The sequence below is a fragment of the Bacillus rossius genome, unplaced genomic scaffold, assembly GCF_032445375.1.
Source record: "Bacillus rossius redtenbacheri isolate Brsri unplaced genomic scaffold, Brsri_v3 Brsri_v3_scf177, whole genome shotgun sequence".
Classification (NCBI taxonomy): Eukaryota; Metazoa; Arthropoda; class Insecta; order Phasmatodea; family Bacillidae; genus Bacillus; species Bacillus rossius.
The window spans coordinates 1-18,079 of record NW_026962349.1 but is presented as its reverse complement, the minus strand read 5'-3'; the positions used below and the strand labels follow the sequence as shown (position 1 = coordinate 18,079).

Sequence of the window (18,079 nt, the reverse complement as noted above, 5' to 3'; positions counted from 1 at the left end):
CACGAAGACCGTCAAGCGCGCCCACCCCGACCAGCACTCCTCCGACGATGCCGTCCCTACCAGCAACCGCTACGACAGTCTCCTCAGTCTACCGGATACCGACACCGACGACGGCGCTGGGGCTGCCTCCTCGGACCGACCCTTGACTGCCAAGCCCCGCCGCAAGCAGCATGCTAAACGGCACCGGCCCGACACGCAACCTCCTCCTGTGCCCTTCACCACTCTCCCGGGCCCCTCTTCGACGAGTCCCAGCTCATCTCGTGCTCCACCCCGCCCTCCAGCCTCGCAGCCTCGTGCCTCCTCCTCGGCGGCGCCTCGCCCGCCTACCTCCACTCCTCGCACGCCTCGCATGCCTCCGATCGCCTGCCTTCTCACGCCCACAGCCGGCCCCTTCGCCACTGCACAACGTTTTCAGTCTCTCCTCTCCGGTCCTCTCTCTGTCACCTCCGTCAATGACCGCACCTCCTTTTATACCAGCAACCCTCAGGACCACCAGCTCCTATTTGACGAACTCCAACGCCTCGGATATAAACCCTACACCCATCTCCGCCCCGACGAGCGTGCCGATCGAGTTGTGATCAAGAAACTCCCTCTCTCCACGACGGCTGACGAGGTCACCCAGTCCCTGCTCGACCTGCACCTACCTGTGGCATCTGTGGTGGCCATGCGCACCTCTCCTACTTCAACGACCCGGCCTTTCCTGGTCACTACATCCGGTCTGGGTGAGGCAGCCCCCTTCCTGAAGTTGAAGACATTGGGCTGCTGGGTGGTGGCAGTTGAGAAATACCGCGGCTCGGGGCGCGTACCTCAGTGCTACCGCTGCCAGCGGCCTGGACACCCGTCCTCCCGATGCCACCGGGACCTCGCCTGTTTCAAGTGCGCTGGGCCCCACTGGTCTCGGGACTGCACCTCGACTACCCGACGCTGCACGCTCTGTGACGGGGCCCACTTCGCTACTTCCACTGACTGTCGCGTGATTCAGGCTTACCTGCGCCGACACCCTCAACGACTCACTGACGCCACGACGACTGCCGTGGGGACCGGGCCCTCTGTCCCGTCCCTGTCCGATCCCAAGACGTTTCCTGCTCTCTCCACCAATGCTTGGGCACGCCCTCCCCCCGTTGTACCGGTTGTTCCCCCCTCTGCCACCTCGCACCCTCCTTCCGCTCCTTCTTCTGACTCTCGACCGCTTGCCTCCGACTCAGACTGCTCGTCGCTTTCATCCCTCATTCACGACTTCATTTCATTCATCCGACAGTACCTCCCGCTCATCCGGACTGTCCTGACGGCACTCTCCCGAGCCCGCACCTCCACCGAGAAGTTCGGAGTGCTCCTCCAGGCCCTTCTGAATTTCTTCGATGGATCCCGCCCCTCCCCTTAGTGTCCTCATCTGGAACGTCTTTTCCCTCCTCCCTAAGCTCCACGACCTTTTGCACCTGCTCCACGAGCGATCGCCCGACGTCGTGTTCCTTTCTGAGACCTGGCTCTCCCCCTCTGCCCCCGTCCTGGTCCCCGGGTATGCGGTCCACCGTGCCGATCGCGATGGTCGGGGCGGGGGGGTGGCGTTACTCGTCCGCAACACCATTTCACATCATCGCCGTCGCATCCCTTCTTCCCCCGCGGCCGAGGCGGTTGCTGTGCGCTTGCACGGCCTCCCGTACTCCCTGACCTTGGTATCCTTGTACCTCCCCCCTCAGTTCGCCTTTCCCACGGCCGGCGTTGTCGCCCTCGGTCGGCTCGACGCCCACGTCGTGCTGGCCGGGGACTTCAACGCCACCCATCCCTTCTGGGGCTGTGCCGCCGCAAACCGGCGGGGCAGCTCCCTCCGGCAACTCCTTCGGCGTACTCCTCTCTCTCTTTATGCCCCTCCGACCCCGACATTTTTTCCGGCCCAGCTCAACCGGCAACCCAGCATCATCGACTTTGCACTGTCCACGCCCCTCCCCATTCTCTCGGATCTCACCACCATCGCCTCCGGCACCTCCGACCACTTGCCTGTTCTTGCCACACTTCACTTTCACCCCCATTCTAACCCCCACCTCCCCCGCTTCGATTTTCCCAAGGCCGACTGGGGCGGTTTTCAGCGTTCCCTCTCCGCTGCCATTGACCTGTCTGTTCCGTTCGATACCCCTGCCCGCCTTGACGCCAACGTTCTCTCGCTGACCGACGCCATTTCCGCGGCCGCCTCTGCCAACATACCTCTGGTTCCCCCCCGTCCCCTTGTCGACCCATTTCCGCCTTACCTCCGGGACGCCTTGTCCTTGCGCAACCGCTTCCGCGTCCTCTGGCAGGCTAGTCGTTCCCTGCTGCACCGGCGGGTGTACCTGGTGCTGCGGGGGCGCTGCCGGCGATTGGTCGCGGAGTGGAGGGCCCGTCTGGAGACTCGGCGTCTCCAATCCCTCTCTGCTTGCTCCGGCTCCCTCTGGTCTCACGTCCGTCGTCTCCGCTCGGTTCCTACCACCATCCCCCCGCTGACCACCCCCACGGGTGTGGCGGAAACGGCCTCGGAGCGATCCGAGGCGGTGGCCGCCTACCTGGCGACCACCTTCGCATCCGCACCCGGCCCTTCCCTGTCCTCCGAGTCTTCGGACGACGAGGACGGGGCCCGCCTCCTGTCTCGCCACGTCACTTTGCCCCCCCTTCCGGCCACCTTCCCCCTGCCGCTCGTCACGCCTTCCGAGGTCCGCACCCTGCTCGCCCGCCTTCGGCCCCGTTCTGCTCCTGGCCACGACTCTCTGCCCTCCCCCGTGCTCCGTGCCCTACCTCGCAAGGCCCTTGTGTTTCTGACCCGTCTTTTCAACGCAATGTTCCTCCTCTGCCACTTCCCCACCCCCTGGAAAACCGCCATCGTCTCACCCATCCCCAAACCTGGCAAGCCCCCGTCTCTCCCTTCATCTTTTCGGCCCATCTCGCTTCTTCCTATTCTGTCCCAGGTCGCGGAACGGGCGATCCACCGCCGTCTCCTCTTTCAAGTCACCACCCTGGACCTTCTACCCCGCCACCAGTTCGGTTTCCGCCCCCGCCACTCGACGACCCACGCCATTGCCCGTGTGGAGCACCTGGTGGTCCAGGGATTCGCCAGGCGGCAACACACGGGCATGGTGCTTCTTGACCTCGCCCGTGCTTTCGATTCCGTTCCGCATGCCCAGCTCCTCCAGCGCCTCTCTGCCACCGACCTCTCATCTCATCTCGTCCGCCTCCTCTGCTCCTTCCTGGAGGGTCGCACCTTCCGGGTTCGGGTGGAGGGGGTCCTCTCCGGCCCCCGCCCCATCTCCGCCGGCGTCCCCCAGGGCGCCATTCTCTCACCGCTACTTTTTACCCTCCACATCTCTGATCTCAAGCCCCCTCCCGGCACCTATCTTGTCCAGTACGCCGATGATACCTGTCTCCTGGCCTCTTCAGTTTCCGAGCGGCTGCTCTGCGACCGTCTCGGCCGCGGCCTCACTTCCCTCAACAATCAGTTCCTCGCGCATGGCATCGGGCTCAATCACTCTAAATCACGATCCATCCTCTTCTCCCGACTTCATCCACACCACGACCACCCGCCAGTCATCTCCGCCGTAGCCATCCCCTGGTCGCCTCGCATCCGTTATCTGGGGGTCACCCTAGACAATACCTTTACTTTTCTGCCGCACCTCGACTCCATCCGCACCAAGTCCCGTGCCGTCATGGCTCAGCTGGCCACCGTACTCAGACCGACATCCGGCACCCCTCTCGACGTTCGTGTGACTGCCTACCGTTCCTTCGTTCTTCCCCACTTCCTCTACGCGTGCCCGGCTTGGGTCCACTCCTCTCTGTACAACCTCCGTCCGATCGCCCGGTCCTACTTTCTCGGTGCCCGCCTCCTGCTCGGTCTCCCTCGCGCCACCTTACGGCAGACCCTCCTGGACCAGACTGGGCTCCCGCACTTACACGAGCTGCTCTGCAAGGTGACTAAGAAGTTCCTCCGCCACTGCCGGCGTTCTGACAACCCCCTGATCCGACTCCTTGCAGAGCCCCTGCCTGACGCCCCTCACCCCCGCCGACCGCTCTTTACCTACGATCATTTGAGACGCCCTGACCCCGATGACGTTGACGCTGGTGCAGTCGCGGCTGGTGGGCCCGGCAGCTGACGACGGTGATCACCACGTCCACGGTTGGCTCTGAGGAATGTTACCAGGCATCATCCCATCAAGATCTCTGCTCTCAGTGAACTACTGCCTACCATCGCCACTGCTCCGGACCGTCTTCATCTGCGGCCCGGCACCTTCTGCGCCCCGAGTCGCCCCCGGCAGCCCACAGAAGATTCGCCGCCCAACAAGCAGCTGGACCTCTAGGACGGTATCGTCGGAGGGGCCCCGTTTCGTCAGTGTTGAATAACGATTGTCACCATTCGCCCTTGTGGCCATGTATTCGTGTTCTATGTTGTGTTTTATTTGTGTTCACCTGTATCCGCTTTTTATATTAAAGATGAATTTTTTGGTGGGTAACTCCCTTCAGTGGGAGTTCCCTTTGTTAAGAAAAAAAAAAAAAAAAAAAAAAAAAAAAAAAAAAAGAAAACTAAAGATTTCCGTGGAGGGGAACATTTGATGAGTCTTTAAACAATTTTTTGTTGTGCCCAGTGTTTACACACTGGGCCGGTTACCGTTAAACCACTGGGCCCGGGGGTGAGGCGGGGAGGGGGAAATCTGAAAAATCGAATTGGACAAGTATCGTTCATGGGAATTTTTTTTTTCTTTTTTCAACTATTACCATGCACAATTACGTACCTTCCTTCCGCACTTTCAAGACGGTGGGGTTGTTCGCCAAGGCACCGTAAACTTGAGACCTACGAATGCATTACATACCATACACAGATGAAAAAAAAAAAAAAAATTACACTTCACTGTACATAATTCTTAACACTACTTCACAACTACTAAGTTGAAATTTTTTCACCGGGACAGCGCGAACGCAGTCCCGACTACCAAAAATTACGCGCCCGAGTTACCCACATTTGGGGTAATCGCAGAGGTCAGCTCAACCGAAGTGCAAGGGAAGAGCCTCACCCTGGGGGAACCCCCTGCTTGATCAGGGTAGCCCCTACGCCAGGTAAGTATGCTGCGCAGTGTTTCGCTTTTCTATTTCACTTGGAGCTCGGACCACCTCATCAACGTGTTTTGAGGTTATGTACTTCTACCTCCGAAACAGCTCTTTCCCCAGACATAACACTCCCGTGCCAGTTCATCACACTACATGACAGTACACACCAACAATGCAAATACAATTTCTTCCTACAACTGCCCGTTTCTACTCGCACCTCGTTTCCTTTGTTTCTGTACCCACGGCGACGGTCGACCGCCGCGTGCATTTGGTTACCCCGTTTGCCGCGTGGCGGCACTTGGTTACACCGTTTGCCGCGTGGCGGCACTCGGGTCGTCGCGTCCGCCTCGGCAAAAAGGCGGGCACCACGGCACAGTCGAGAGGGGAACTTTTTTCCATTAGCAACATACCTAGGGTTTCACGAAATATCGAGTGCCGTGTCCCACGAGGCGATTTTCGGACGATTCGCGGCTTCAGGCTGCACGACCGTACGCTATTTTCACCATTAGTGGTGGTCCGCACATTTTTCCTATATAGTCCGGATTTTCAAAGTTTCAACCGTGCTCTGGTTTCCCTTCAAACGCATAAATCTTTCGCCTTTTACTAAAGATTTCCGTGGAGGGGAACATTTGATGAGTCTTTAAACAATTTTTTGTTGTGCCCAGTGTTTACACACTGGGCCGGTTACCGTTAAACCACTGGGCCCGGGGGTGAGGCGGGGAGGGGGAAATCTGAAAAATCGAATTGGACAAGTATCGTTCATGGGAATTTTTTTTTTCTTTTTTCAACTATTACCATGCACAATTACGTACCTTCCTTCCGCACTTTCAAGACGGTGGGGTTGTTCGCCAAGGCACCGTAAACTTGAGACCTACGAATGCATTACATACCATACACAGATGAAAAAAAAAAAAAAAATTACACTTCACTGTACATAATTCTTAACACTACTTCACAACTACTAAGTTGAAATTTTTTCACCGGGACAGCGCGAACGCAGTCCCGACTACCAAAAATTACGCGCCCGAGTTACCCACATTTGGGGTAATCGCAGAGGTCAGCTCAACCGAAGTGCAAGGGAAGAGCCTCACCCTGGGGGAACCCCCTGCTTGATCAGGGTAGCCCCTACGCCAGGTAAGTATGCTGCGCAGTGTTTCGCTTTTCTATTTCACTTGGAGCTCGGACCACCTCATCAACGTGTTTTGAGGTTATGTACTTCTACCTCCGAAACAGCTCTTTCCCCAGACATAACACTCCCGTGCCAGTTCATCACACTACATGACAGTACACACCAACAATGCAAATACAATTTCTTCCTACAACTGCCCGTTTCTACTCGCACCTCGTTTCCTTTGTTTCTGTACCCACGGCGACGGTCGACCGCCGCGTGCATTTGGTTACCCCGTTTGCCGCGTGGCGGCACTTGGTTACACCGTTTGCCGCGTGGCGGCACTCGGGTCGTCGCGTCCGCCTCGGCAAAAAGGCGGGCACCACGGCACAGTCGAGAGGGGAACTTTTTTCCATTAGCAACATACCTAGGGTTTCACGAAATATCGAGTGCCGTGTCCCACGAGGCGATTTTCGGACGATTCGCGGCTTCAGGCTGCACGACCGTACGCTATTTTCACCATTAGTGGTGGTCCGCACATTTTTCCTATATAGTCCGGATTTTCAAAGTTTCAACCGTGCTCTGGTTTCCCTTCAAACGCATAAATCTTTCGCCTTTTACTAAAGATTTCCGTGGAGGGGAACATTTGATGAGTCTTTAAACAATTTTTTGTTGTGCCCAGTGTTTACACACTGGGCCGGTTACCGTTAAACCACTGGGCCCGGGGGTGAGGCGGGGAGGGGGAAATCTGAAAAATCGAATTGGACAAGTATCGTTCATGGGAATTTTTTTTTTCTTTTTTCAACTATTACCATGCACAATTACGTACCTTCCTTCCGCACTTTCAAGACGGTGGGGTTGTTCGCCAAGGCACCGTAAACTTGAGACCTACGAATGCATTACATACCATACACAGATGAAAAAAAAAAAAAAAATTACACTTCACTGTACATAATTCTTAACACTACTTCACAACTACTAAGTTGAAATTTTTTCACCGGGACAGCGCGAACGCAGTCCCGACTACCAAAAATTACGCGCCCGAGTTACCCACATTTGGGGTAATCGCAGAGGTCAGCTCAACCGAAGTGCAAGGGAAGAGCCTCACCCTGGGGGAACCCCCTGCTTGATCAGGGTAGCCCCTACGCCAGGTAAGTATGCTGCGCAGTGTTTCGCTTTTCTATTTCACTTGGAGCTCGGACCACCTCATCAACGTGTTTTGAGGTTATGTACTTCTACCTCCGAAACAGCTCTTTCCCCAGACATAACACTCCCGTGCCAGTTCATCACACTACATGACAGTACACACCAACAATGCAAATACAATTTCTTCCTACAACTGCCCGTTTCTACTCGCACCTCGTTTCCTTTGTTTCTGTACCCACGGCGACGGTCGACCGCCGCGTGCATTTGGTTACCCCGTTTGCCGCGTGGCGGCACTTGGTTACACCGTTTGCCGCGTGGCGGCACTCGGGTCGTCGCGTCCGCCTCGGCAAAAAGGCGGGCACCACGGCACAGTCGAGAGGGGAACTTTTTTCCATTAGCAACATACCTAGGGTTTCACGAAATATCGAGTGCCGTGTCCCACGAGGCGATTTTCGGACGATTCGCGGCTTCAGGCTGCACGACCGTACGCTATTTTCACCATTAGTGGTGGTCCGCACATTTTTCCTATATAGTCCGGATTTTCAAAGTTTCAACCGTGCTCTGGTTTCCCTTCAAACGCATAAATCTTTCGCCTTTTACTAAAGATTTCCGTGGAGGGGAACATTTGATGAGTCTTTAAACAATTTTTTGTTGTGCCCAGTGTTTACACACTGGGCCGGTTACCGTTAAACCACTGGGCCCGGGGGTGAGGCGGGGAGGGGGAAATCTGAAAAATCGAATTGGACAAGTATCGTTCATGGGAATTTTTTTTTTCTTTTTTCAACTATTACCATGCACAATTACGTACCTTCCTTCCGCACTTTCAAGACGGTGGGGTTGTTCGCCAAGGCACCGTAAACTTGAGACCTACGAATGCATTACATACCATACACAGATGAAAAAAAAAAAAAAAATTACACTTCACTGTACATAATTCTTAACACTACTTCACAACTACTAAGTTGAAATTTTTTCACCGGGACAGCGCGAACGCAGTCCCGACTACCAAAAATTACGCGCCCGAGTTACCCACATTTGGGGTAATCGCAGAGGTCAGCTCAACCGAAGTGCAAGGGAAGAGCCTCACCCTGGGGGAACCCCCTGCTTGATCAGGGTAGCCCCTACGCCAGGTAAGTATGCTGCGCAGTGTTTCGCTTTTCTATTTCACTTGGAGCTCGGACCACCTCATCAACGTGTTTTGAGGTTATGTACTTCTACCTCCGAAACAGCTCTTTCCCCAGACATAACACTCCCGTGCCAGTTCATCACACTACATGACAGTACACACCAACAATGCAAATACAATTTCTTCCTACAACTGCCCGTTTCTACTCGCACCTCGTTTCCTTTGTTTCTGTACCCACGGCGACGGTCGACCGCCGCGTGCATTTGGTTACCCCGTTTGCCGCGTGGCGGCACTTGGTTACACCGTTTGCCGCGTGGCGGCACTCGGGTCGTCGCGTCCGCCTCGGCAAAAAGGCGGGCACCACGGCACAGTCGAGAGGGGAACTTTTTTCCATTAGCAACATACCTAGGGTTTCACGAAATATCGAGTGCCGTGTCCCACGAGGCGATTTTCGGACGATTCGCGGCTTCAGGCTGCACGACCGTACGCTATTTTCACCATTAGTGGTGGTCCGCACATTTTTCCTATATAGTCCGGATTTTCAAAGTTTCAACCGTGCTCTGGTTTCCCTTCAAACGCATAAATCTTTCGCCTTTTACTAAAGATTTCCGTGGAGGGGAACATTTGATGAGTCTTTAAACAATTTTTTGTTGTGCCCAGTGTTTACACACTGGGCCGGTTACCGTTAAACCACTGGGCCCGGGGGTGAGGCGGGGAGGGGGAAATCTGAAAAATCGAATTGGACAAGTATCGTTCATGGGAATTTTTTTTTTCTTTTTTCAACTATTACCATGCACAATTACGTACCTTCCTTCCGCACTTTCAAGACGGTGGGGTTGTTCGCCAAGGCACCGTAAACTTGAGACCTACGAATGCATTACATACCATACACAGATGAAAAAAAAAAAAAAAATTACACTTCACTGTACATAATTCTTAACACTACTTCACAACTACTAAGTTGAAATTTTTTCACCGGGACAGCGCGAACGCAGTCCCGACTACCAAAAATTACGCGCCCGAGTTACCCACATTTGGGGTAATCGCAGAGGTCAGCTCAACCGAAGTGCAAGGGAAGAGCCTCACCCTGGGGGAACCCCCTGCTTGATCAGGGTAGCCCCTACGCCAGGTAAGTATGCTGCGCAGTGTTTCGCTTTTCTATTTCACTTGGAGCTCGGACCACCTCATCAACGTGTTTTGAGGTTATGTACTTCTACCTCCGAAACAGCTCTTTCCCCAGACATAACACTCCCGTGCCAGTTCATCACACTACATGACAGTACACACCAACAATGCAAATACAATTTCTTCCTACAACTGCCCGTTTCTACTCGCACCTCGTTTCCTTTGTTTCTGTACCCACGGCGACGGTCGACCGCCGCGTGCATTTGGTTACCCCGTTTGCCGCGTGGCGGCACTTGGTTACACCGTTTGCCGCGTGGCGGCACTCGGGTCGTCGCGTCCGCCTCGGCAAAAAGGCGGGCACCACGGCACAGTCGAGAGGGGAACTTTTTTCCATTAGCAACATACCTAGGGTTTCACGAAATATCGAGTGCCGTGTCCCACGAGGCGATTTTCGGACGATTCGCGGCTTCAGGCTGCACGACCGTACGCTATTTTCACCATTAGTGGTGGTCCGCACATTTTTCCTATATAGTCCGGATTTTCAAAGTTTCAACCGTGCTCTGGTTTCCCTTCAAACGCATAAATCTTTCGCCTTTTACTAAAGATTTCCGTGGAGGGGAACATTTGATGAGTCTTTAAACAATTTTTTGTTGTGCCCAGTGTTTACACACTGGGCCGGTTACCGTTAAACCACTGGGCCCGGGGGTGAGGCGGGGAGGGGGAAATCTGAAAAATCGAATTGGACAAGTATCGTTCATGGGAATTTTTTTTTTCTTTTTTCAACTATTACCATGCACAATTACGTACCTTCCTTCCGCACTTTCAAGACGGTGGGGTTGTTCGCCAAGGCACCGTAAACTTGAGACCTACGAATGCATTACATACCATACACAGATGAAAAAAAAAAAAAAAATTACACTTCACTGTACATAATTCTTAACACTACTTCACAACTACTAAGTTGAAATTTTTTCACCGGGACAGCGCGAACGCAGTCCCGACTACCAAAAATTACGCGCCCGAGTTACCCACATTTGGGGTAATCGCAGAGGTCAGCTCAACCGAAGTGCAAGGGAAGAGCCTCACCCTGGGGGAACCCCCTGCTTGATCAGGGTAGCCCCTACGCCAGGTAAGTATGCTGCGCAGTGTTTCGCTTTTCTATTTCACTTGGAGCTCGGACCACCTCATCAACGTGTTTTGAGGTTATGTACTTCTACCTCCGAAACAGCTCTTTCCCCAGACATAACACTCCCGTGCCAGTTCATCACACTACATGACAGTACACACCAACAATGCAAATACAATTTCTTCCTACAACTGCCCGTTTCTACTCGCACCTCGTTTCCTTTGTTTCTGTACCCACGGCGACGGTCGACCGCCGCGTGCATTTGGTTACCCCGTTTGCCGCGTGGCGGCACTTGGTTACACCGTTTGCCGCGTGGCGGCACTCGGGTCGTCGCGTCCGCCTCGGCAAAAAGGCGGGCACCACGGCACAGTCGAGAGGGGAACTTTTTTCCATTAGCAACATACCTAGGGTTTCACGAAATATCGAGTGCCGTGTCCCACGAGGCGATTTTCGGACGATTCGCGGCTTCAGGCTGCACGACCGTACGCTATTTTCACCATTAGTGGTGGTCCGCACATTTTTCCTATATAGTCCGGATTTTCAAAGTTTCAACCGTGCTCTGGTTTCCCTTCAAACGCATAAATCTTTCGCCTTTTACTAAAGATTTCCGTGGAGGGGAACATTTGATGAGTCTTTAAACAATTTTTTGTTGTGCCCAGTGTTTACACACTGGGCCGGTTACCGTTAAACCACTGGGCCCGGGGGTGAGGCGGGGAGGGGGAAATCTGAAAAATCGAATTGGACAAGTATCGTTCATGGGAATTTTTTTTTTCTTTTTTCAACTATTACCATGCACAATTACGTACCTTCCTTCCGCACTTTCAAGACGGTGGGGTTGTTCGCCAAGGCACCGTAAACTTGAGACCTACGAATGCATTACATACCATACACAGATGAAAAAAAAAAAAAAAATTACACTTCACTGTACATAATTCTTAACACTACTTCACAACTACTAAGTTGAAATTTTTTCACCGGGACAGCGCGAACGCAGTCCCGACTACCAAAAATTACGCGCCCGAGTTACCCACATTTGGGGTAATCGCAGAGGTCAGCTCAACCGAAGTGCAAGGGAAGAGCCTCACCCTGGGGGAACCCCCTGCTTGATCAGGGTAGCCCCTACGCCAGGTAAGTATGCTGCGCAGTGTTTCGCTTTTCTATTTCACTTGGAGCTCGGACCACCTCATCAACGTGTTTTGAGGTTATGTACTTCTACCTCCGAAACAGCTCTTTCCCCAGACATAACACTCCCGTGCCAGTTCATCACACTACATGACAGTACACACCAACAATGCAAATACAATTTCTTCCTACAACTGCCCGTTTCTACTCGCACCTCGTTTCCTTTGTTTCTGTACCCACGGCGACGGTCGACCGCCGCGTGCATTTGGTTACCCCGTTTGCCGCGTGGCGGCACTTGGTTACACCGTTTGCCGCGTGGCGGCACTCGGGTCGTCGCGTCCGCCTCGGCAAAAAGGCGGGCACCACGGCACAGTCGAGAGGGGAACTTTTTTCCATTAGCAACATACCTAGGGTTTCACGAAATATCGAGTGCCGTGTCCCACGAGGCGATTTTCGGACGATTCGCGGCTTCAGGCTGCACGACCGTACGCTATTTTCACCATTAGTGGTGGTCCGCACATTTTTCCTATATAGTCCGGATTTTCAAAGTTTCAACCGTGCTCTGGTTTCCCTTCAAACGCATAAATCTTTCGCCTTTTACTAAAGATTTCCGTGGAGGGGAACATTTGATGAGTCTTTAAACAATTTTTTGTTGTGCCCAGTGTTTACACACTGGGCCGGTTACCGTTAAACCACTGGGCCCGGGGGTGAGGCGGGGAGGGGGAAATCTGAAAAATCGAATTGGACAAGTATCGTTCATGGGAATTTTTTTTTTCTTTTTTCAACTATTACCATGCACAATTACGTACCTTCCTTCCGCACTTTCAAGACGGTGGGGTTGTTCGCCAAGGCACCGTAAACTTGAGACCTACGAATGCATTACATACCATACACAGATGAAAAAAAAAAAAAAAATTACACTTCACTGTACATAATTCTTAACACTACTTCACAACTACTAAGTTGAAATTTTTTCACCGGGACAGCGCGAACGCAGTCCCGACTACCAAAAATTACGCGCCCGAGTTACCCACATTTGGGGTAATCGCAGAGGTCAGCTCAACCGAAGTGCAAGGGAAGAGCCTCACCCTGGGGGAACCCCCTGCTTGATCAGGGTAGCCCCTACGCCAGGTAAGTATGCTGCGCAGTGTTTCGCTTTTCTATTTCACTTGGAGCTCGGACCACCTCATCAACGTGTTTTGAGGTTATGTACTTCTACCTCCGAAACAGCTCTTTCCCCAGACATAACACTCCCGTGCCAGTTCATCACACTACATGACAGTACACACCAACAATGCAAATACAATTTCTTCCTACAACTGCCCGTTTCTACTCGCACCTCGTTTCCTTTGTTTCTGTACCCACGGCGACGGTCGACCGCCGCGTGCATTTGGTTACCCCGTTTGCCGCGTGGCGGCACTTGGTTACACCGTTTGCCGCGTGGCGGCACTCGGGTCGTCGCGTCCGCCTCGGCAAAAAGGCGGGCACCACGGCACAGTCGAGAGGGGAACTTTTTTCCATTAGCAACATACCTAGGGTTTCACGAAATATCGAGTGCCGTGTCCCACGAGGCGATTTTCGGACGATTCGCGGCTTCAGGCTGCACGACCGTACGCTATTTTCACCATTAGTGGTGGTCCGCACATTTTTCCTATATAGTCCGGATTTTCAAAGTTTCAACCGTGCTCTGGTTTCCCTTCAAACGCATAAATCTTTCGCCTTTTACTAAAGATTTCCGTGGAGGGGAACATTTGATGAGTCTTTAAACAATTTTTTGTTGTGCCCAGTGTTTACACACTGGGCCGGTTACCGTTAAACCACTGGGCCCGGGGGTGAGGCGGGGAGGGGGAAATCTGAAAAATCGAATTGGACAAGTATCGTTCATGGGAATTTTTTTTTTCTTTTTTCAACTATTACCATGCACAATTACGTACCTTCCTTCCGCACTTTCAAGACGGTGGGGTTGTTCGCCAAGGCACCGTAAACTTGAGACCTACGAATGCATTACATACCATACACAGATGAAAAAAAAAAAAAAAATTACACTTCACTGTACATAATTCTTAACACTACTTCACAACTACTAAGTTGAAATTTTTTCACCGGGACAGCGCGAACGCAGTCCCGACTACCAAAAATTACGCGCCCGAGTTACCCACATTTGGGGTAATCGCAGAGGTCAGCTCAACCGAAGTGCAAGGGAAGAGCCTCACCCTGGGGGAACCCCCTGCTTGATCAGGGTAGCCCCTACGCCAGGTAAGTATGCTGCGCAGTGTTTCGCTTTTCTATTTCACTTGGAGCTCGGACCACCTCATCAACGTGTTTTGAGGTTATGTACTTCTACCTCCGAAACAGCTCTTTCCCCAGACATAACACTCCCGTGCCAGTTCATCACACTACATGACAGTACACACCAACAATGCAAATACAATTTCTTCCTACAACTGCCCGTTTCTACTCGCACCTCGTTTCCTTTGTTTCTGTACCCACGGCGACGGTCGACCGCCGCGTGCATTTGGTTACCCCGTTTGCCGCGTGGCGGCACTTGGTTACACCGTTTGCCGCGTGGCGGCACTCGGGTCGTCGCGTCCGCCTCGGCAAAAAGGCGGGCACCACGGCACAGTCGAGAGGGGAACTTTTTTCCATTAGCAACATACCTAGGGTTTCACGAAATATCGAGTGCCGTGTCCCACGAGGCGATTTTCGGACGATTCGCGGCTTCAGGCTGCACGACCGTACGCTATTTTCACCATTAGTGGTGGTCCGCACATTTTTCCTATATAGTCCGGATTTTCAAAGTTTCAACCGTGCTCTGGTTTCCCTTCAAACGCATAAATCTTTCGCCTTTTACTAAAGATTTCCGTGGAGGGGAACATTTGATGAGTCTTTAAACAATTTTTTGTTGTGCCCAGTGTTTACACACTGGGCCGGTTACCGTTAAACCACTGGGCCCGGGGGTGAGGCGGGGAGGGGGAAATCTGAAAAATCGAATTGGACAAGTATCGTTCATGGGAATTTTTTTTTTCTTTTTTCAACTATTACCATGCACAATTACGTACCTTCCTTCCGCACTTTCAAGACGGTGGGGTTGTTCGCCAAGGCACCGTAAACTTGAGACCTACGAATGCATTACATACCATACACAGATGAAAAAAAAAAAAAAAATTACACTTCACTGTACATAATTCTTAACACTACTTCACAACTACTAAGTTGAAATTTTTTCACCGGGACAGCGCGAACGCAGTCCCGACTACCAAAAATTACGCGCCCGAGTTACCCACATTTGGGGTAATCGCAGAGGTCAGCTCAACCGAAGTGCAAGGGAAGAGCCTCACCCTGGGGGAACCCCCTGCTTGATCAGGGTAGCCCCTACGCCAGGTAAGTATGCTGCGCAGTGTTTCGCTTTTCTATTTCACTTGGAGCTCGGACCACCTCATCAACGTGTTTTGAGGTTATGTACTTCTACCTCCGAAACAGCTCTTTCCCCAGACATAACACTCCCGTGCCAGTTCATCACACTACATGACAGTACACACCAACAATGCAAATACAATTTCTTCCTACAACTGCCCGTTTCTACTCGCACCTCGTTTCCTTTGTTTCTGTACCCACGGCGACGGTCGACCGCCGCGTGCATTTGGTTACCCCGTTTGCCGCGTGGCGGCACTTGGTTACACCGTTTGCCGCGTGGCGGCACTCGGGTCGTCGCGTCCGCCTCGGCAAAAAGGCGGGCACCACGGCACAGTCGAGAGGGGAACTTTTTTCCATTAGCAACATACCTAGGGTTTCACGAAATATCGAGTGCCGTGTCCCACGAGGCGATTTTCGGACGATTCGCGGCTTCAGGCTGCACGACCGTACGCTATTTTCACCATTAGTGGTGGTCCGCACATTTTTCCTATATAGTCCGGATTTTCAAAGTTTCAACCGTGCTCTGGTTTCCCTTCAAACGCATAAATCTTTCGCCTTTTACTAAAGATTTCCGTGGAGGGGAACATTTGATGAGTCTTTAAACAATTTTTTGTTGTGCCCAGTGTTTACACACTGGGCCGGTTACCGTTAAACCACTGGGCCCGGGGGTGAGGCGGGGAGGGGGAAATCTGAAAAATCGAATTGGACAAGTATCGTTCATGGGAATTTTTTTTTTCTTTTTTCAACTATTACCATGCACAATTACGTACCTTCCTTCCGCACTTTCAAGACGGTGGGGTTGTTCGCCAAGGCACCGTAAACTTGAGACCTACGAATGCATTACATACCATACACAGATGAAAAAAAAAAAAAAAATTACACTTCACTGTACATAATTCTTAACACTACTTCACAACTACTAAGTTGAAATTTTTTCACCGGGACAGCGCGAACGCAGTCCCGACTACCAAAAATTACGCGCCCGAGTTACCCACATTTGGGGTAATCGCAGAGGTCAGCTCAACCGAAGTGCAAGGGAAGAGCCTCACCCTGGGGGAACCCCCTGCTTGATCAGGGTAGCCCCTACGCCAGGTAAGTATGCTGCGCAGTGTTTCGCTTTTCTATTTCACTTGGAGCTCGGACCACCTCATCAACGTGTTTTGAGGTTATGTACTTCTACCTCCGAAACAGCTCTTTCCCCAGACATAACACTCCCGTGCCAGTTCATCACACTACATGACAGTACACACCAACAATGCAAATACAATTTCTTCCTACAACTGCCCGTTTCTACTCGCACCTCGTTTCCTTTGTTTCTGTACCCACGGCGACGGTCGACCGCCGCGTGCATTTGGTTACCCCGTTTGCCGCGTGGCGGCACTTGGTTACACCGTTTGCCGCGTGGCGGCACTCGGGTCGTCGCGTCCGCCTCGGCAAAAAGGCGGGCACCACGGCACAGTCGAGAGGGGAACTTTTTTCCATTAGCAACATACCTAGGGTTTCACGAAATATCGAGTGCCGTGTCCCACGAGGCGATTTTCGGACGATTCGCGGCTTCAGGCTGCACGACCGTACGCTATTTTCACCATTAGTGGTGGTCCGCACATTTTTCCTATATAGTCCGGATTTTCAAAGTTTCAACCGTGCTCTGGTTTCCCTTCAAACGCATAAATCTTTCGCCTTTTACTAAAGATTTCCGTGGAGGGGAACATTTGATGAGTCTTTAAACAATTTTTTGTTGTGCCCAGTGTTTACACACTGGGCCGGTTACCGTTAAACCACTGGGCCCGGGGGTGAGGCGGGGAGGGGGAAATCTGAAAAATCGAATTGGACAAGTATCGTTCATGGGAATTTTTTTTTTCTTTTTTCAACTATTACCATGCACAATTACGTACCTTCCTTCCGCACTTTCAAGACGGTGGGGTTGTTCGCCAAGGCACCGTAAACTTGAGACCTACGAATGCATTACATACCATACACAGATGAAAAAAAAAAAAAAAATTACACTTCACTGTACATAATTCTTAACACTACTTCACAACTACTAAGTTGAAATTTTTTCACCGGGACAGCGCGAACGCAGTCCCGACTACCAAAAATTACGCGCCCGAGTTACCCACATTTGGGGTAATCGCAGAGGTCAGCTCAACCGAAGTGCAAGGGAAGAGCCTCACCCTGGGGGAACCCCCTGCTTGATCAGGGTAGCCCCTACGCCAGGTAAGTATGCTGCGCAGTGTTTCGCTTTTCTATTTCACTTGGAGCTCGGACCACCTCATCAACGTGTTTTGAGGTTATGTACTTCTACCTCCGAAACAGCTCTTTCCCCAGACATAACACTCCCGTGCCAGTTCATCACACTACATGACAGTACACACCAACAATGCAAATACAATTTCTTCCTACAACTGCCCGTTTCTACTCGCACCTCGTTTCCTTTGTTTCTGTACCCACGGCGACGGTCGACCGCCGCGTGCATTTGGTTACCCCGTTTGCCGCGTGGCGGCACTTGGTTACACCGTTTGCCGCGTGGCGGCACTCGGGTCGTCGCGTCCGCCTCGGCAAAAAGGCGGGCACCACGGCACAGTCGAGAGGGGAACTTTTTTCCATTAGCAACATACCTAGGGTTTCACGAAATATCGAGTGCCGTGTCCCACGAGGCGATTTTCGGACGATTCGCGGCTTCAGGCTGCACGACCGTACGCTATTTTCACCATTAGTGGTGGTCCGCACATTTTTCCTATATAGTCCGGATTTTCAAAGTTTCAACCGTGCTCTGGTTTCCCTTCAAAGGCATCAAACTGTTCAGGGGAATTTTTTAAAAGCTTTTTGAAGCAAATCTGAGCACTTTTGG

The 18,079-nt window shown here is 52.3% G+C and overlaps 23 non-coding genes across 23 annotated transcripts; 11 read left to right on the top strand and 12 right to left on the bottom strand.

Annotated features, from left to right (window-relative positions):
• Positions 1-4,915: 4,915 nt before the first annotated feature.
• On the bottom strand, positions 4,916-5,078 carry LOC134543741 (U1 spliceosomal RNA). The gene has a single exon (XR_010077202.1). It is a non-coding gene; the product is annotated as a U1 spliceosomal RNA (small nuclear RNA).
• A 543-nt stretch (positions 5,079-5,621) lies between these two features.
• LOC134543706 (U5 spliceosomal RNA) lies at positions 5,622-5,741 on the top strand. The gene has a single exon (XR_010077168.1). It is a non-coding gene; the product is annotated as a U5 spliceosomal RNA (small nuclear RNA).
• Positions 5,742-6,040: 299 nt separating this feature from the next.
• On the bottom strand, positions 6,041-6,203 carry LOC134543740 (U1 spliceosomal RNA). The gene has a single exon (XR_010077201.1). It is a non-coding gene; the product is annotated as a U1 spliceosomal RNA (small nuclear RNA).
• Positions 6,204-6,746: 543 nt separating this feature from the next.
• LOC134543705 (U5 spliceosomal RNA) lies at positions 6,747-6,866 on the top strand. The gene has a single exon (XR_010077167.1). It is a non-coding gene; the product is annotated as a U5 spliceosomal RNA (small nuclear RNA).
• A 299-nt stretch (positions 6,867-7,165) lies between these two features.
• Positions 7,166-7,328, bottom strand: LOC134543739 (U1 spliceosomal RNA). The gene has a single exon (XR_010077200.1). It is a non-coding gene; the product is annotated as a U1 spliceosomal RNA (small nuclear RNA).
• Positions 7,329-7,871: 543 nt separating this feature from the next.
• Positions 7,872-7,991, top strand: LOC134543704 (U5 spliceosomal RNA). Its single transcript, XR_010077166.1, has one exon. It is a non-coding gene; the product is annotated as a U5 spliceosomal RNA (small nuclear RNA).
• A 299-nt stretch (positions 7,992-8,290) lies between these two features.
• Positions 8,291-8,453, bottom strand: LOC134543738 (U1 spliceosomal RNA). The gene has a single exon (XR_010077199.1). It is a non-coding gene; the product is annotated as a U1 spliceosomal RNA (small nuclear RNA).
• Positions 8,454-8,996: 543 nt separating this feature from the next.
• Positions 8,997-9,116, top strand: LOC134543703 (U5 spliceosomal RNA). Its single transcript, XR_010077165.1, has one exon. It is a non-coding gene; the product is annotated as a U5 spliceosomal RNA (small nuclear RNA).
• Positions 9,117-9,415: 299 nt separating this feature from the next.
• Positions 9,416-9,578, bottom strand: LOC134543731 (U1 spliceosomal RNA). The gene has a single exon (XR_010077192.1). It is a non-coding gene; the product is annotated as a U1 spliceosomal RNA (small nuclear RNA).
• A 543-nt stretch (positions 9,579-10,121) lies between these two features.
• Positions 10,122-10,241, top strand: LOC134543784 (U5 spliceosomal RNA). Its single transcript, XR_010077244.1, has one exon. It is a non-coding gene; the product is annotated as a U5 spliceosomal RNA (small nuclear RNA).
• Positions 10,242-10,540: 299 nt separating this feature from the next.
• LOC134543720 (U1 spliceosomal RNA) lies at positions 10,541-10,703 on the bottom strand. Its single transcript, XR_010077181.1, has one exon. It is a non-coding gene; the product is annotated as a U1 spliceosomal RNA (small nuclear RNA).
• Positions 10,704-11,246: 543 nt separating this feature from the next.
• LOC134543783 (U5 spliceosomal RNA) lies at positions 11,247-11,366 on the top strand. Its single transcript, XR_010077243.1, has one exon. It is a non-coding gene; the product is annotated as a U5 spliceosomal RNA (small nuclear RNA).
• Positions 11,367-11,665: 299 nt separating this feature from the next.
• Positions 11,666-11,828, bottom strand: LOC134543708 (U1 spliceosomal RNA). Its single transcript, XR_010077170.1, has one exon. It is a non-coding gene; the product is annotated as a U1 spliceosomal RNA (small nuclear RNA).
• Positions 11,829-12,371: 543 nt separating this feature from the next.
• On the top strand, positions 12,372-12,491 carry LOC134543781 (U5 spliceosomal RNA). The gene has a single exon (XR_010077242.1). It is a non-coding gene; the product is annotated as a U5 spliceosomal RNA (small nuclear RNA).
• Positions 12,492-12,790: 299 nt separating this feature from the next.
• On the bottom strand, positions 12,791-12,953 carry LOC134543778 (U1 spliceosomal RNA). Its single transcript, XR_010077239.1, has one exon. It is a non-coding gene; the product is annotated as a U1 spliceosomal RNA (small nuclear RNA).
• Positions 12,954-13,496: 543 nt separating this feature from the next.
• Positions 13,497-13,616, top strand: LOC134543780 (U5 spliceosomal RNA). The gene has a single exon (XR_010077241.1). It is a non-coding gene; the product is annotated as a U5 spliceosomal RNA (small nuclear RNA).
• Positions 13,617-13,915: 299 nt separating this feature from the next.
• LOC134543767 (U1 spliceosomal RNA) lies at positions 13,916-14,078 on the bottom strand. The gene has a single exon (XR_010077228.1). It is a non-coding gene; the product is annotated as a U1 spliceosomal RNA (small nuclear RNA).
• Positions 14,079-14,621: 543 nt separating this feature from the next.
• LOC134543779 (U5 spliceosomal RNA) lies at positions 14,622-14,741 on the top strand. The gene has a single exon (XR_010077240.1). It is a non-coding gene; the product is annotated as a U5 spliceosomal RNA (small nuclear RNA).
• A 299-nt stretch (positions 14,742-15,040) lies between these two features.
• On the bottom strand, positions 15,041-15,203 carry LOC134543756 (U1 spliceosomal RNA). The gene has a single exon (XR_010077217.1). It is a non-coding gene; the product is annotated as a U1 spliceosomal RNA (small nuclear RNA).
• Positions 15,204-15,746: 543 nt separating this feature from the next.
• On the top strand, positions 15,747-15,866 carry LOC134543777 (U5 spliceosomal RNA). The gene has a single exon (XR_010077238.1). It is a non-coding gene; the product is annotated as a U5 spliceosomal RNA (small nuclear RNA).
• Positions 15,867-16,165: 299 nt separating this feature from the next.
• On the bottom strand, positions 16,166-16,328 carry LOC134543745 (U1 spliceosomal RNA). The gene has a single exon (XR_010077206.1). It is a non-coding gene; the product is annotated as a U1 spliceosomal RNA (small nuclear RNA).
• A 543-nt stretch (positions 16,329-16,871) lies between these two features.
• On the top strand, positions 16,872-16,991 carry LOC134543776 (U5 spliceosomal RNA). The gene has a single exon (XR_010077237.1). It is a non-coding gene; the product is annotated as a U5 spliceosomal RNA (small nuclear RNA).
• A 299-nt stretch (positions 16,992-17,290) lies between these two features.
• On the bottom strand, positions 17,291-17,453 carry LOC134543702 (U1 spliceosomal RNA). The gene has a single exon (XR_010077164.1). It is a non-coding gene; the product is annotated as a U1 spliceosomal RNA (small nuclear RNA).
• Positions 17,454-18,079: the final 626 nt, after the last annotated feature.